General features: G+C 40.0%; 1 pseudogene; it reads left to right on the forward strand.

Annotated features, from left to right (window-relative positions):
• The window catches only part of LOC115837290, a 37,720-nt pseudogene extending 20,799 nt beyond the window's left edge, over nucleotides 1-16,921 (forward strand).
• The last annotated feature ends 159 nt before the right edge of the window (nucleotides 16,922-17,080 follow it).

Raw genomic sequence — 17,080 nt, forward strand, 5'->3', positions numbered from 1 at the left:
TCAGATGGTTGATAGCATTTTTTAGCAGTAAAATATTTTTAAATTAAGGTATGTACATTTTTTAGACTTAATGCTATTGCACACTTAACTACAGTATGGTGTAAACATAATTTTTATATGCAGTGGGAAACCAAAAAATTCATGTGACTTTCTTTATTGCAATATTTGCTTTATTTTGGTCTAGAACCAAACCCACAATATCTCTGTATGCCTATGCCTCTGAAAGAGGGATGTAAGGGTGGAACTGAAAACAAGACTGTTTGAAAGATTATAAAAGGACCAAACAGATCATCAGAGATGTCCTCCCAGTTCCCAAGAAGCCCCTGCCCACCATCCTGGCAGAATACCAGGGGTTTACTCTCTAGCAAAACTGAATGAGAAAAGGCACTGAACCTGAGGACAAAAGAAATAAAGCAAGAGTATATTAAGTATGGAGACTTCCCAGTACCCTTCACACTCTCATGTTTCAGAACACAAGTAACCAGGCTTATGTATTAATAGCCATAAAAAAAGAAATTGGAAGAGCCCCCCCCCTCTGGAGAAATGAGCTGCCTCAAAAGATAAGAATAGCCTGGCAGAGTGGCTCACACCTGTAATCCCAGCACTTTGGGAGGCCAAGGCAGGCAGATCACATGAGGCCAGGGGTTTGAGACCAGCCTGGCCAACATGGTGAAACTCCATCTCTACTGAAAATACAAAAATTAGCCTGGTGTGGTGGTGCACATCTGCTACTTGGGAGGCTGAGGCACAAGAACCACTTGAACCCAGAAGGTAGAGGTTGCAGTAAGCAGAGATCACACCACTGCACTCCAGCCTGGGTAACAGCAAGACTCTGTCTCAAAAATAAATAAATAAAAAAGATAAGACCCATTGATACTGACAGTTGGGATATCCCAATGAAATGGCTATATCCATGTTCAATCTACCTACTTAGAAGGATATCAGCCAATAAACTGTATACAAGCGCACTGAGCTTAAGGTAACATTTTGGGGACCCATTTTTAAACACGAACAGCCAAGGATCACCAATTATTTGAGAAACATCTCTAATGTGAAGAACAGAAACAATAAGCAAAAAAGAACTTCACAGAGAAAAAATACAAAACAATACAGGGAGCAAAAGAGAGCTTAAAAATATATAATATCCTCAGAGAGAAAAGAGATGATATTGTATTCATTAAACATAAACAGCCGGCTATGAAAAAAGAAGAAGAGTGAATATTAAAATATAAGGACTGAAATTTTAAAAAAATCAATATTTGGGTTAGATGATAAAGATGTGAAATCTCCTAGAAAGTAGAAGAGAAAAGCAAAAAGATGGAGAAAAGAAAAGAAAATTTGAGGAAATAGGAACTAGAAGACAGTGCCTTCCAAATTCCAAAGGAAAATTATGCCCAGCCTAGAATTCTATATCCTGCCAAAACAATCCATCAAGTATCAAACACAGATATTTTCAGACTTAAGAGTTCTCAGGGGGTGGAGCCAAGATGGCCGAATAGGAACAGCTCCGGCCTCCAGCTCCCAGCCCCTGCGACACAGAAGACGGGTGATTTCTGCATTTCTGCTTGAGGTACCGGTTTCATCTCACTAGGGAGTGCCTAACAGTGGGTGCAGGACAGTCGGTGAAGCGCACTGTGCGCGAGCCGAAGCAGGGCGAGGCATTGCCTCACTCGGGAAGCGCAAGGGGTCAGGGAGTTCCCTTTCCTAGTCAAAGAAAGGGGAAGCAGACGGCACCTGGAATATCGGGTCAGTCCCATCCTAATACTGCGCTTTTCCAACGGGCCTGGAAAACGGCACACTAGGAGATTGTGTCCCGCACCTGGCTCGGAGGGTCCTATGCACACGGAGTCTCGCTAATTGCTAGCACAGCAGTCTGAGATCAAGCTGCAAGGCGGCAGCGAGGCTGGGGGAGGGGCGCCCGCCATTGCCCAGGCTTGCTTAGGTAAACAAAGCAGCCAGGAAGCTCGAACTGGGTGGAGCCCACCACAGCTCAAGGAGGCCTGCCTGCCTCTGTAGGCTCCACCTCTGGGGGCAGGGCACAGACAAACAAAAACTCTGCAAGAACTTCCACAGACTTAAATGTCCCTGTCTGACTGACAGCTTTGAAGAGAGTAGTGGTTCTCCCAGCACGCAGCTGGAGATCTGAGAACAGACAGACTGCCTCCTAAAGTGGGTCCCTCACCCCTGAGCAGCCTAACTGGGAGGCACCCCCCAGTAGGGACAGACTGACACCTCATTCAACCAGGTACTTCTCTGAGACAAAACTTTCAGAGGAACTATCAGACAGCTGAATTTGTGGTCTCATGAAAATACACTGTTCTGCAGCCACCGCTGCTGACACCCAGCCAAACAGGGTCTGGAGTGCACCTCTAGTAAACTCCAACAGACCTGCAGCTGAGGGTCCTGTCTGGTAGAAGGAAAACTAACAAACAGAAAGGACATCCACACCAAAAACCCATCTGTACATCACCATCATCAAAGACAAAAAGTAGATAAAACCACAAAGATGGGGAAAAAACAGACCAAAAAACTGGAAACTCTAAAAAACAGAGCACCTCTCCTCCTCCAAAGGAACGCAGTTCCTCACCAGCAACGGAACAAAGCTGGATGGAGGATGACTTTGATGAGTTGAGAGAAGAAGGCTTCAGACGATCAAACTACTCTGAGCTACGAGAGGAAATTCAAAACAACAGCAAAGAAGTTAAAAACTTTGAAAAAAAATTAGAAGAATGGATAACTAGAATAACCAATGGAGAGAAGGGCTTCAAGGAGCTGATGGAGCTGAAAGCCAAGTTTCGAGAACTACGCGAAGATTGCAGAAGCCTCAGTAGCAGATGCGATCAACTGGAAGAAAGGGTATCGCTGATGGAAGATGAAATGAATGAAATGAAGAGAGAAGGGAAATTTAGAGAAAAAAGGATAAAAAGAAATGAACAAAGCCTCCAAGAAATTTGGGACTATGTGAAAAGACCAAACCTACGTCTGATTGGTGTACCTGAAAATGATGGGGAGAATGGAACCAAGTTGGAAAACACTCTGCAAGATATTATCCAGGAGAACTTCCCCAATCTAGCAAGGCAGGCCAGCATTCAGATTCAGGAAATACAGAGAACGCCACAAAGATACTCCTCGAGAAGGGCAACTCCAAGACACATTATTGTCAGATTCACCAAAGTTGAAATGAAAGAAAAAATGTTAAGGGCAGCCAGAGAGAAAGGTCGGGTTACCCACAAAGGGAAGCCCATCAGACTAACAGCTGATCTCTCAGCAGAAACTCTACAAGCCAGAAGAGAGTGGGGGCCGATATTCAACATTCTTAAAGAAAAGAATTTTCAACCCAGAATCTCCTATCCCGCCAAACTAAGCTTCATAAGTGAAGGAGAAATAAAACACTTTACAGACAAGCAAACGCTGAGTGATTTTGTCACCACCAGGCCTGCCCTAAAAGAGCTCCTGAAGGAAGCACTAAACATGGAAAGGAACAACCGGTACCAGCCACTGCAAAAACATGCCAAATTGTAAAGACCATCGAGACTAGGAAGAAACTATAGCAACTAACGAGCAAAATAACCAACTAACATCATAATGACAGGATCAGATTCACACACAACAATATTAACGTTAAATGTAAATGGGCTAAATGCTCCAATCAAAAGACACAGACTGGCAAACTGGATAAGGAGTCAGGACCCATCAGTGTGCTGTATTCAGGAAACCCATCTCACGTGCAGAGACACACATAGACTCAAAATAAAGGGATGGAGGAAGATCTATCAAGCAACTGGAAAACAAAAAAAGGCAGGGGTTGCAATCCTAGTCTCTGATAAAATAGACTTTAAACCAACAAAGATCAAAAGAGACAAAGAAGGCCATTACATAATGGTAAAGGGATCAATTCAACAAGAAGAGCTAACTATCCTAAATATATATGCACCCAACACAGGAGCACCCAGATTCATAAAGCAAGTCCTGAGTGACCTACGAAGGGACTTAAACTCCCACACAATAATAATGGGAGATTTTAACACCCCACTGTCAGCATTAGACAGATCAACGAGACAGAAAGTTAAGAAGGATATCCAGGAATTGAACTCAGCTCTACATAAAGTGGACCTAATAGACATCTACAGAACTCTCCACCCCAAATCAACAGAATATACATTTTTTTCAGCACCACACCACACCTATTCCAAAATTGACCACATAGTTGGAAGTAAAGCTCTCCTCAGCAAATGTAAAAGAACAGAAATTATAACAAACTGTCTCTCAGACCACAGTGCAATCAAACTAGAACTCAGGATTAAGAAACTCACTCAAAACCGCTCTACTACATGGAAACTGAACAACCTGCTCCTGAATGACTATTGGGTACATAATGAAATGAAGGCAGAAATAAAGATGTTCTTTGAAACCAACGAGAACAAAGACACAACATATCAGAATCTCTGGGACACATTCAAAGCAGTGTGCAGAGGGAAATTTATAGCACTAGATGCCCACAAGAGAAAGCAGGAAAGATCCAAAATTGACTCCCTAACATCACAATTAAAAGAACTAGAAAAGCAAGAGCAAACACATTCAAAAGCTAGCAGAAGGCTAGAAATAACTAAAATCAGAGCAGAACTGAAGGAAATAGAGACACAAAAAACCCTTCAAAAAATTAATGAATCCAGGAGCTGGTGTTTTGAAAAGATCAACAAAATTGATGGACCGCTAGCAAGACTAATAAAGAAGAAAAGAGAGAAGAATCAAATAGATGCAATAAAAAACGAAAAAGGGGATATCACCACCGATCCCACAGAAATACAATCTACCATCAGAGAATACTACAAACACCTCTATGCAAATAAACTAGAAAATCTAGAAGAAATGGATAAATTCCTCGACAAATACACCCTCCCAAGACTAAACCAGGAAGAAGTTGAATCTCTGAATAGACCAATAACAGGTTCTGAAATTGTGGCAATAATCAATAGCTTACCAACCAAAAAGAGTCCAGGACCTGATGGATTCACAGCTGAATTCTACCAGAGGTACAAGGAGGAACTGGTACCATTCCTTCTGAAACTATTCCAATCGATAGAAAAAGAGGGAATCCTCCCTAACACATTTTATGAAGCCAGCATCGTCCTGATACCAAAACCTGGCAGAGACATAACCAAAAAAGAGAATTTCAGACCAATATCCTTGATGAACATTGATGCAAAAATCCTCAATAAAATACTGGCAAACCGAATCCAGCAGCACATCAAAAAGCTTATCCACCATGATCAAGTGGGCTTCATCCCTGGGATGCAAGGCTGGTTCAACATACGCAAATCAATAAATGTAATCCAGCATATAAACAGAACCAAAGACAAAAACCACATGATTATCTCAATAGATGCAGAAAAGGCCTTTGACAAAATTCAACAACCCTTCATGCTAAAAACTCCCAATAAATTAGGTATTGATGGGACGTATCTCAAAATAATAAGAGCTATCTACAACAAACCCACAGCCAATATCATACTGAATGGGCAAAAACTGGAAGCATTCCCTCTGAAAACTGGCACAAGACAGAGATGCCCTCTCTCACCGCTCCTATTCAACATAGTGCTGGAAGTTCTGGCCAGAGCAATCAGGCAGGAGAAGGAAATAAAAGATATTCAATTAGGAAAAGAGGAAGTCAAATTGTCCCTGTTTGCAGATGACATGATTGTATATCTAGAAAACCCCATTGTCTCAGCCCAAAATCTCCTTAAGCTGATTAGCAACTTCAGCGAAGTCTCAGGATACAAAATTAATGTACAAAAATCACAAGCATTCTTGTACACCAATAACAGACAAACAGAGAGCCAAATCATGAGTGAACTCCCATTCACAATTGCTTCAAAGAGAATAAAATACCTAGGAATCCAACTTACAAGGGATGTGAAGGACCTCTTCAAGGAGAACTACAAACCACTGCTCAATGAAATAAAAGAGGATACAAACAAATGGAAGAACATTCCATGCTCATGGGTTGGAAGAATCAATATCGTGAAAATGGCCATACTGCCCAAGGTAATTTATAGATTCAATGCCATCCCCATCAAGCTACCAATGACTTTCTTCACAGAATTGGAAAAAACTACTTTAAAGTTCATATGGAACCAAAAAAGAGCCCGCATCGCCAAGTCAATCCTAAGCCAAAAGAACAAAGCTGGAGGCATCACGCTACCTGACTTCAAACTATACTACAAGGCTACAGTAACCAAAACAGCATGGTACTGGTACCACAACAGAGACAGAGATCAATGGAACAGAACAGAGCCCTCAGAAATGATGCCGCATATCTACAACTATCTGATCTTTGACAAACCTGACAAAAACAAGAAATGGGGAAAGGATTCCTTATTTAATAAATGGTGCTGGGAAAACTGGCTAGCCGTATGTAGAAAGCTGCAACTGGATCCCTTCCTTACACCTTATACAAAAATTAATTCAAGATGGATTAAAGACTTATATGTTAGACCTAAAACCATTAAAATCCTACAAGAAAACCTAGGCAATACCATTCAGGACATAGGCGTGGGCAAGGACTTCATGTCTAAAACACCAAAAGCAATGGCAACAAAAGCCAAAATTGACAAATGGGATCTCATTAAACTAAAGAGCTTCTGCACAGCAAAAGAAACTATCATCAGAATGAACAGGCAACCTACAGAATGGGAGAAAATTTTTGCAACCTACTCATCTGACAAAGGGCTAATATCCAGAATCTACAATGAACTCAAACAAATTTACAAGAAAAAAACAAACAACCCCATCAAAAAGTGGGCAGAGGACATGAACAGACACTTCTCAAAAGAAGACATTTATGCAGCCAAAAAACACATGAAGAAATGCTCATCATCACTGGCCATCAGAGAAATGCAAATCAAAACCACAGTGAGATACCGTCTCACACCAGTTAGAATGGCCATCATTAAAAAATCAGGAAACAACAGGTGCTGGAGAGGATGTGGAGAAATAGGAACACTTTTACACTGTTGGTGGGACTGTAAACTAGTTCAACCATTGTGGAAGTCAGTGTGGCGATTCCTCAGGGATCTCGAACTAGAAATACCATTTGACCCAGCCATCCCATTACTGGGTATATACCCAAAGGACTATAAATCATGCTGCTATAAAGACACATGCACACGTATGTTTATTGCGGCACTATTCACAATAGCAAAGAGTTGGAACCAACCCAAATGTCCAACAACGATAGACTGGATTAAGAAAATGTGGCACATATACACCATGGAATACTATGCAGCCATAAAAAATGATGAGTTCGTGTCCTTTGTAGGGACATGGATGAAACTGGAAAACATCATTCTCAGTAAACTATCGCAAGGACAAAAAACCAAACACCGCATGTTCTCTCTCATAGGTGGGAATTGAACAATGAGAACTCATGGACACAGGAAGGGGAACATCACACTCCGGGGACTGTTGTGGGGTGGGGGGAGGGGGGAGGGACAGCATTAGGAGATACACCTAATGCTAAATGACGAGTTAATGGGTGCAGGAAATCAACATGGCACATGGATACATATGTAACAAACCTGCACATTGTGCACATGTACCCTAAAACCCTAAAGTATAATAAAAAAAAAAAAAGAAAAAAAAAAGAGTTCTCAAAAATGTTACTACCCTGGCAGCCTTTTTCAGGAAGCTGTTAGAAGCTATATGACAGCACAATGATGGAATAAGTAATAAAGGAGAAAATATAGGAATCAGGAAATAAGGAATCCAACACAGGAGAGAGATGGAGGGAATCCCAGGATAATGGTGGGAAGAAATGCTAGGATTACAGCAGTGCATCAGATTGAAAGAACAACCAGACCAAAAGAATGGAAGGTTCTTAGAATGTTGAACAGAAGAATTGTGGGTTCTTAGAAGTATGTCTCCAAGAACAAAGAGAAGCTGATAGCTTACATGGGGTGTTTGAACATGTTGAGAGGATATTTACACTTCTGTAAGTTTGGTGAAAAATTAATATCAACACCCAGAAAATGAAGCAGAAAAATTATGAGACAATAACTCTGGATGGAAGCTGTGCAAGGAAGAATATGTCATCATAGTACATAACATGGCCCAGATGTGCATATGTTTATATACTATAATCATATAAAGACGAATGTAGATTACGCTAAAAATTGTGACAGAAATATGAGGATAGGAGGAGGAGCAGCATCTGGTGAGAATTGGTATAGGAAGCTGAACCCTCATCTTCCATTCCATGCAGTCAATAGCTATGTTCCAAACTGAAAAACAAAGAGATAGAAGTATAATGATGTTATTTTGAAGTACTCAGGGTAACCATCAGAAGAAATAGTTTAAAGATCTGAAAATGGTTATTCCTGGGAGGCAGGACTTGGAAATGTGAAGAAATGCTTTTTTCATTGTGAGTTTTAGTATTATTTTACTTTTTAGCTAAATGTAATCCATTAATTTTAAAAAATTAAAAATAATAGAAAGGAATAAAGTATAAAAACGACCTAGTAGAGAAGGTGGCAGAGACAAGAATAAAGGTCAAGCAAGGAATATTGAAGAAAAATCAGGAAAGTTACAAGTAAAACAAAAGCAACAGAATATAAACCTTAATGAAATTTTCTTTTCAGATTATGAGAAATGAAAAAATTAAGACAAAGCAGATTCTAGCTTAAACTTTAGTAACACTAAAGTACACTTCTGTTTATTCCCCTAGTCTAAGTGCAAGGAGAACCCCTCCATGAAGCCACAAAATCCCAGAGGCAAAATTAGCTATACACCTGTGTGCCTATTGCAGTTGCTTATTTATGCATTCATTTAACAGGTAAAGAGTTTTGTTGTTTTCATAGATGCTAAGAAAAAAATTAATCAGGGTAAAAGGGATACTTTCTGAAGGAGAGGTGCTATATTAGATGGGGTGGTAAGAGGACTCTGAGGAAATAATGAGGCAAAGAACATTCCAGGGAAAAAACACTCCAGGCAAAGGTAATAGAAAGACCCTTCAGCAAGGAGCATACTGGGAACCTTAAAGAAGCCACAAGGAAGTCAGCAAGCACTGCTGGAGCTTAGTAAGCAAGGATAGTGATAGAAACCAAGGTTGAAGGGCCAGTTCATGTGGAGTCTTTGTAGGCTATGATAAGGTCTTTGGATACTTTGCTAAGTGTGATAGAAAGCCGCCTAGGAATTTTGAACAAGGAATTGACATGATCTGACTTATTTTTAGAGGATAATTGACTTCTGTGTAGAAAATATGTTGAAGAGGGCAAAAAAGAGAGCAAGGCTGTGAAGGAGGTGACCAATCACCAGATTTGGGATATATTTTAGGGGTGAAGGCAATAGAGGTCGCTGATTGATTGGATGATGTGAAAGCATAAAAAGGAGTCAAGGATAACTCCAAAGCTTGGAAGCTCAGCAACTGAGAGAGGGCTGAGATGGGAAATGCTAGAAAAGAAATACAACTGGGGAGGGATATCAAGAATTTTATTTGGGACATGTTGATCTTAATATGCCTGTTAGATGCCCAAGTGGAGATGTTGACTAGGCAATATGTCCACAGGGAAGGCAAGCTGGAGATGTCAATTTTGGACAATTCCACATGTAGCTGATACTTAACCCTTGGGACTGAATGAGATCACCCAGAGGATGAGGTAATAGAGAAAGGGTTGAGAACAGGCACTCTTAACTTTTAGAAGCTGGGAAGAGGAGTAGAATCTAGCAATGGTGACAGAAAAGGAACTTCTGGTGAGGTAGGAAGAAAACCGGAAGAGAACACTATCAAGGACTCTAAAGAAAGACTGTATTTAAAGAAGGGTATATGCAATATAGACAGGCCCACAGTCCCTTATCTGAAAACTTTGGGCTCAGATATAAAATTATTTTGAATTTTAGAAAGTTAGTAAGTACAGTATGTCCTCATAGATGTAGGGCAGCCCCCCCATGCAATGACATTAATACTTCTGCAGTGAAACATCTGAATGTTCACACGAAATGGAATAAAGACTGTAATTAACCGCCTATCAGTTCAGTCAGATTTTATCACTAACTGTAATGAGCTACAGCATTTTTTTCTTTTCAGAGCTTTTTGGATGTCAAAAGTAAGGCTAAATGACTATAGATCTGTATTGGCTTTCATTAAAACAGCTGTTTTTATTGTTTATTGCCTGACAATCTCCTAGCATCTTGAATCTGTTTTGTTTAAAAAACAAAGGAAAGTACATGTGTATCTCTACAGGGCTACCAAGATGATAGGAAAAAATCAAGGATTTGCCTCCTATTAACAGTGGTTACCTTAAAAGTGTAAGAAGAGATAGACAGGGGTTTTACTTCTTACATACTTTTTAAAAATATTGGCATCATGGATTATTTTTAACATTTTGGTGTTTTGAAAATATGTTTCCAATGTAAACTCTATTTTTAAAAAAAGAAAGAAAGAAATTCCGTTTACATAAGAAAGTTTAGGCAAGGTGTGGTGGCTCACGCCTATAACCCAGCATTTTGGGAGCTCAAGGTGGGAGGATTGCTTGAGCTTGGAGTTCAAGACCAGCCTGGGAAACATAGGGAGACCCTGTCTCTACAGAAAATAAAAAATTAGCTGGGCATGGTGGCACACGCCTGTAGTCCCACCTGCTTGGGAAGCTGAGGAAGGAGGACTGCTTGAGCCTGGGGGATTGAGGCTATAATGAGCCATGATCGTGCTTCTGTACTTGAGCCTGGGCAACAACCTGAAACCTTGTCTCAAAAAACGAAAAGAAAAAAGTTTATTAACAAATCTAGCAAAGACGGATTTATGTAAACTCTAAGATTAAATTTTAATAATACATGGTATTTGCAAGCACAAATAGTTTATTTGCAAGAGGGACTTGCTTAGTTTTAGGGTAAGCATTTATTACATTTGCATGTTTAATCAGTATACAGAATATGGCACACACTTCTCTGGTAATCCCATCTATGAGAATGGAGAAGCCAAAGTACCAGCAAGTAAATTACCAAAAAGTAGTTCTCAGTTTGGGGACATAATAAAATTAGAATATTTACATCTTTTTTAAAGAGTAAGAGGGTAAAGGGAGGTTCTCCAACCTCCAGCAGGAAACATGGGGAGGATCAGGAAAGCTTTTAGGGACAGGGACTATACCTAGGCTTGGTTGGCAGGGAGGATGAGTGAACTGAGAACCGGAGAACCTTAGCCTTGGGCCATGGGGCAGAAGGGGGCTCAGACTGGGAGTCTCTGTGGTGAGGAAAATACCAGAAAGTTGACAGAATGAGAAGATATATTGAGAAATTTTTGTATATTTAATTAGTGCTAGTTAAATTTTGTATGTTTCATTAGTGCTAATTAAATCTAAATTAAGTTGGATTATTGACTTAGAAAAGTAAATGTTGAATACTTTGTCATCATGGGCTCTTCCTCTCTGTCCTGAAAATCTGCCTCTGAAGCATATCAGTCTGAGGGATTATTGCCCTCTGTTGCTACAACTTTTGTTTGGATATGTCTACTGCAGTTGGTTTTATTATGTTTGTAAGCAGGGAAATATAATTTTGAAAACAACCAGGTTGACATCCGTCTTACTTGTTTCCTGGAAATCTTTTCAGATTCTCATTCTTGTCTTACCAAAAGGCCATTTCCACTAATTTTGGGCAGTGTTTTGGACTGATCAGATTAGTTGAACAGAAGCCTAGAAGCCTTTGAATGGAAGCTGGGAACATCCTTTGCTAACTCCCACTCATCTTTCTGGTTTCCACACTTTTCCACAGAATTTCCTTTTACCTCAGCTCTCCACCCACCTGGCCAACCACCCACTCACCTTGGGATATATCCAGTTAAGGCTGGTGGAAACTGTAATCTGATCATTCCATGACTGATTCAGATCTTACTGGGTCTAAAGCATGAACAAAGCCATCTATCTGTGATTGTTCTTCACTGAGGAGGACTTGCTTTCCTGGCATGTTCCCCCCAAAATTGTGCCAAATAAAGCTGATTCCCATTGCAGATGGGAGTCTTACCTTCAGAACAATCAAGTTACACAGTAAAGCCTTCTCTCCCTTCTTCCACTGTTTTTGGAATTGAAAGCAACCCAGCTGTCTCTAAGAATAAAAAGGAAAACAAATATAAAAATAAACCACTCTTACATTGCAAGGAGTAGGGGAAATTGGCTACTTTTTAATATTAGAAATTTCAAACATATGGTGAACTAATTTATATTTTCATTTTGACATTTTTCTTCTTGGGGGAGGGCAATTAAGCCACATTTTAAGCCCATTCAAAGTGGGCTTATTCTGAAAATGTTGTAGTGATATCTATGGATCATGCTTACCACCAATCAGCAGAACTTAAGGATGCAGGAATGCCTAGTTCTCCCCTGCCTAGACCACCTGACCCAAGGGACACTTGAGATAAGGACTTCCTCCATGAAAACTTGGGGCTCCTACTGTCCTCCCTGGCTCCCATCTTGCTCAACTTCAGGCTGTTTTCCACAAAGCTGGCAAAGGGATCTTCCTTTCATGCAGATTTGATCATGCCAGCCATCTGCTTGAAATAAACTTTCAATGACTCCATGTGAGCCTCAGAATTAAGTCAAAACCCTAGTATTAGCACACTAATAAATTTTCCTTGATCTGACCCTGCTCACTCTTCCCTGTATCAGTCCTGGTCTCTCCTCCCTGTGTGCACCTGCCTGAGTCATATTAAGCCATATTTCATCCCAAGGTGTGCCTCTCCTTCTCTCACTGCCCACTCTGCCTTGAAAACCTCATTGCCCCTTCTTCACCTGGCTCATGCCTTCCTTTCCATTTTGACTTCCAGTCTAGTTACAATCCAATGATTCTATTTTTGCCATGTTAAAATATGGCCAAAGATAATTTTATCTAAAACATAGAATACTATGCATGATTTTCAGTCTTACTGAACATATTTCATCTTGCACATTTGTCCTTGTTGCTCAGTGAAAACACATTAAAATTCTGCAACAATCCAACCTTCATCTTGACTAAATTGCTGAAAACTAACCACCAGCAGATGATTCTTTTCACGTATGATGGAATTTTCCACTAATGTGTCTACTTACTCTAGGCACATCCACATATCCTCTAGTCATGCCTTATCAGACTACACCCCTGAAATAGCAATCTCCTATATTTCCATTGTTTTATTTTCATTTTTTAATCCCATAATTGAATAGATTATAAATCTGAATTGCCTATTGAACAAAACAGAGTTATAATCTCAATTTTAGAGGAGGAGGTAATGGTGGCAGATGATATGAAGATATTGTGAGGTTCACCTAACATTTCATAATGTTTTGGCACAGAAAAGAAGTATCAATTTTGGATCCTATTTTCAATTCAGGGGTCCTCCTGGTTTGGGAACTAATAGAAGAAAGAGAATTAATCCTTTGTCTTGCAAGCTAATAACCTTGAAGAAAGATGAGTTGCAGAGCAGTGGGCCCCAGACAGTCAGCAGCTCTTCCCCTACCGCGCTGGCTGGCCCCATTCACTTACTTTGGAATATGTCTAGTCAGTGTTCGTGGAAACTGTGTAATCTAATCCTTCCATGACTGATTCAGACTTCACTGGGTATAAAGCATGGGTACACAGTTCAGCTTGGAGTCTGCCAGGACTTTGCTCCCATTGAACTTGCTATGAGGACATCTTTTGGCTCACTCTACCTTTTCGTGTTCTCCTTAGTGGAATGTCACTTGCCTGAAATAGCTTTTATGTGACTTGCTTTTTGGTTGTTTTCTCCAGATCATTACTCCTTTCCTTTGAGACTTGAATTTAATCTTAGTAAATTGATTAAATGTTATTTTTAATTGAATTGATTTAATTTAATTGATTGAATTTTATTTTTCTTATAAGGAGAGCTCTTGTCATCACATCCTCCATCGCTTTATGATTCCATATTGTTGTGCCTGTTATTCATGTCAGTGATATGTTGGCCTCATTTTTCATTACTTTTTTTTCTTTCACATATTCAAATAAAATTAACTCTTTCACATTGCTTCCTTAATTAGTGATATTTTTATACTAATTTATTGAAAACCAAGCCACTTGATATGGTTTGGATCTGTGTCCTCACCCAAATCTCATGTCAAATTGTAATGCCCAGTGTTGGAGGTGGGGCCTGGTGGGAGGTGTTTGGATCATAGGGGTAGTTTCTCATGAATGGTTTAGCACTATCCTGTTGGTGCTGTTCTTGTGATACTGAATGAGTTCTCATGAGATCTGGTTGTTTAAAGTGTGTAGCGCCTGCCCCCAACTCTCTTGCTCCTGCTCCCGCCATGTAAGATGCATCACTATCCCTTTGCCTTCCACCATGACTAAAAGCTTCCTGAGGCCTCCCTAGAAGCAGAAGTTGCTAAGCTTCCTGTACAGGCTGCAGAATCATCAGCCAATTAAATCTCTTTTCTTTATAAATTGCCCAGTCTCAGGTATTTCTTTATAGCAATGAAAGAATGGACTAATACACCACTTTAATAACTCCAACACGTTGCCAGCTTACTCTACTAGTAAACAAAAAATATAATGGATTGGGTCTTTCCCCGACTTTAAAAGAAACTTTGATTAATAGAACTTAGAAAACCTGGGCAAAACCGGATGAAAATGTCCTGCTGGTTTTTTTTGTTTTGTTTTGTTTTGTTTTTTCAGTATCCTGGGAACAAAATGGTCCCTGCATGTTTGACGTAATGAATTAGACAACTAATTTAGGCATAGGCAGCATGGAGCAGGCCTCTGAAGGTGAGCAGGGCTCTACTACTTCAGAGTGGAGTTACTCTCAGCAAGTTACGTAACAGCGTGAGCTTCAGTGTCTTTATTCGTCAGATATAATTGTTGGGAGCAGGAAATAAGATGACACCTAACATGGAACCTTGTTAATCTTCCTCTCTAGTCCCTCCTCCCCTGCCTTTTCCACAACTGTTTCCGCTAGAGTTAATGAGAACTAGGTGATAAAGCCACAAACACCATCCTTGCTCTCTCCAGTTCCTCCAAAAAATAAAAATAACTGGAAGCAAGTAATTAACGCATGATTTTTTTTAAAATGTGTGTCATGTAGTAAATAAATCATATATGTAAATGATGAGTATTTGTTTGACCCAGGAATGCAGCTTTTATAGCAAATTACTGTGCAATTGGCTAATCTGGAATTGCACCATATTTTTCCATTTTGATTACCAGATTTGGAATTGAATAGAGTTCTGTCTATAATCATGAGAAACTCAAAAACAGGAAGATACTACTTTCCCTGGTGCTTTGTTATTTAGTTCTACTGACAGCAGATTAGTCAGTCAACCCTTAGGGAGGATGTTTTCCACTAAGAAGCAGACTTGGGAATGCCTTGGCTGTTTTTACAAACAAGCTAACCCAATGGAAATTCATTTTTGAGTTGATGAATCCTATAGCACACTCATTTTACTTGTGTTTACTTACTAGGATACTGCTTTGAATTATTTACTTTTCAACCTCATTTTTGACATCATAAAGACATGAATGTCAGGACACTGGGGAGATCCAAGACTTAATTCTTACCATGGGACTTGAAATAATTTTGATGAATTCCATAGACGAAACATAGGTAACACCTCAACTAGAAATGCAGAATTTCAGAATTTCAAAGAGACTTAATTATCTCTAGTCCAGTTACACATTTGAAGCTTAAATTTGCTTCAGTACCTCCCTGTCAAGTGAGATTCAACCCTTCAGTGTCCTCCAGATAGATCTATTAAAAAGTTCTTCCTTATTTTAATCCCTACAGCTTTCACCTTGGGTCTAGATTCTATTATGGACATAAAAGGCAGTTCTGCTGAAACCTACGAAGGTACAAACTTCTTGAGGGCAGGGACTGTATTCACTACAGCTTCTATTAACTTGGTAAATGATTGCTGAATGAATGGAATTAATAGCAGGAGATCCTTTCTATTTTGGGTATTATCTTACAGAATGGCAAATGAGGATCTTATTTAAGTTCCACTGAGAAAGCATCATATGAGAACTGATTTTATTGTTTCAACTCTATAGCTGATTTTTTTATTCTTTCAATCTTATACTTCAAGCACTTTTACCTGTTTATGTTATTATAGTATACCTTTACTGTAAAAGAATATATTTAATGACTCTACAGCTGTTAACTATTGAGTATTACATGTGCAGAGCATACTGTCTGCGACTTGAGGCAGAGAAGTTGAAACCCCACTGAAGTTAGGTATTAGAAGTCCTGGGTTCTAACACCAGCCGCACCACTAACATCTGAGTAACCCTGGACAGGTCACTCAATCTCTGCAGTTCTTGACTCCTCATCTGCAAACTGCAAGGGTTGAACCATATACTTTCTTCAACTTCTTTCCACCATCACAGATTATTTCTGTTCTTGACTTGTCTGTCCCATGAGGTAGAGTGTCAACGAATACAGACCTCTGATTTCCAGTTCAGTTCTCAAATTGTATTGTCAGTAACTATCTACTTATGTACATTGTTTAAAGCTAAGTCTGCTTTCTTTTCCCCTCTCTCTTTTCAGAATACTTTTCTTCAGGAGACAGTGCGTAGAGAATGTGAAGAACGCTTTGAACTGACAGAGGCTTTGAGTCAAGCCAGAGAACAGCTCCTGGAGCTCAGTAAGCTTCGTGGAAGTTTACCATTCTCACCGTGTTCCCTCAGCAAGGGCAGCCTAACCTCCCCTGCTGCAGCAATCAGTAATCATGGAGAGAGAAGCCTTGCAAGACTGAACTCTGAAAAACGAATCCAAATTCCCAGCCTGCGTGGGGTGTCAAAACCCACCACTTTCCCAACCTCAGATAAGCCTAAAAGGGTTAGCTCAGGCTTGCCCATTCTCCCCCAGCCACATCCTCCCAGGGGTGGAGCATCTTCAGCAAATGAGACTAGACAGAGACTGGCTGCCATGCTTAGGAGAAGGCGGAGTCAGCAATGATCCAAAATGAGGAGCAGGAAGCTCCCCACAGCGTGCACGCTCTTTCAGAGAGTGCCAGGAATTCACTGTAACTGAGAATGACAAAGATAAAATTATTTTCACAGATCAGGAAGGCATACCTACAGATATATTTAACAAAAGACTGTAAAAAGCTGGAAA

The sequence above is a fragment of the Nomascus leucogenys genome, chromosome 11 (genome assembly GCF_006542625.1).
Source record: "Nomascus leucogenys isolate Asia chromosome 11, Asia_NLE_v1, whole genome shotgun sequence".
Classification (NCBI taxonomy): Eukaryota; Metazoa; Chordata; class Mammalia; order Primates; family Hylobatidae; genus Nomascus; species Nomascus leucogenys.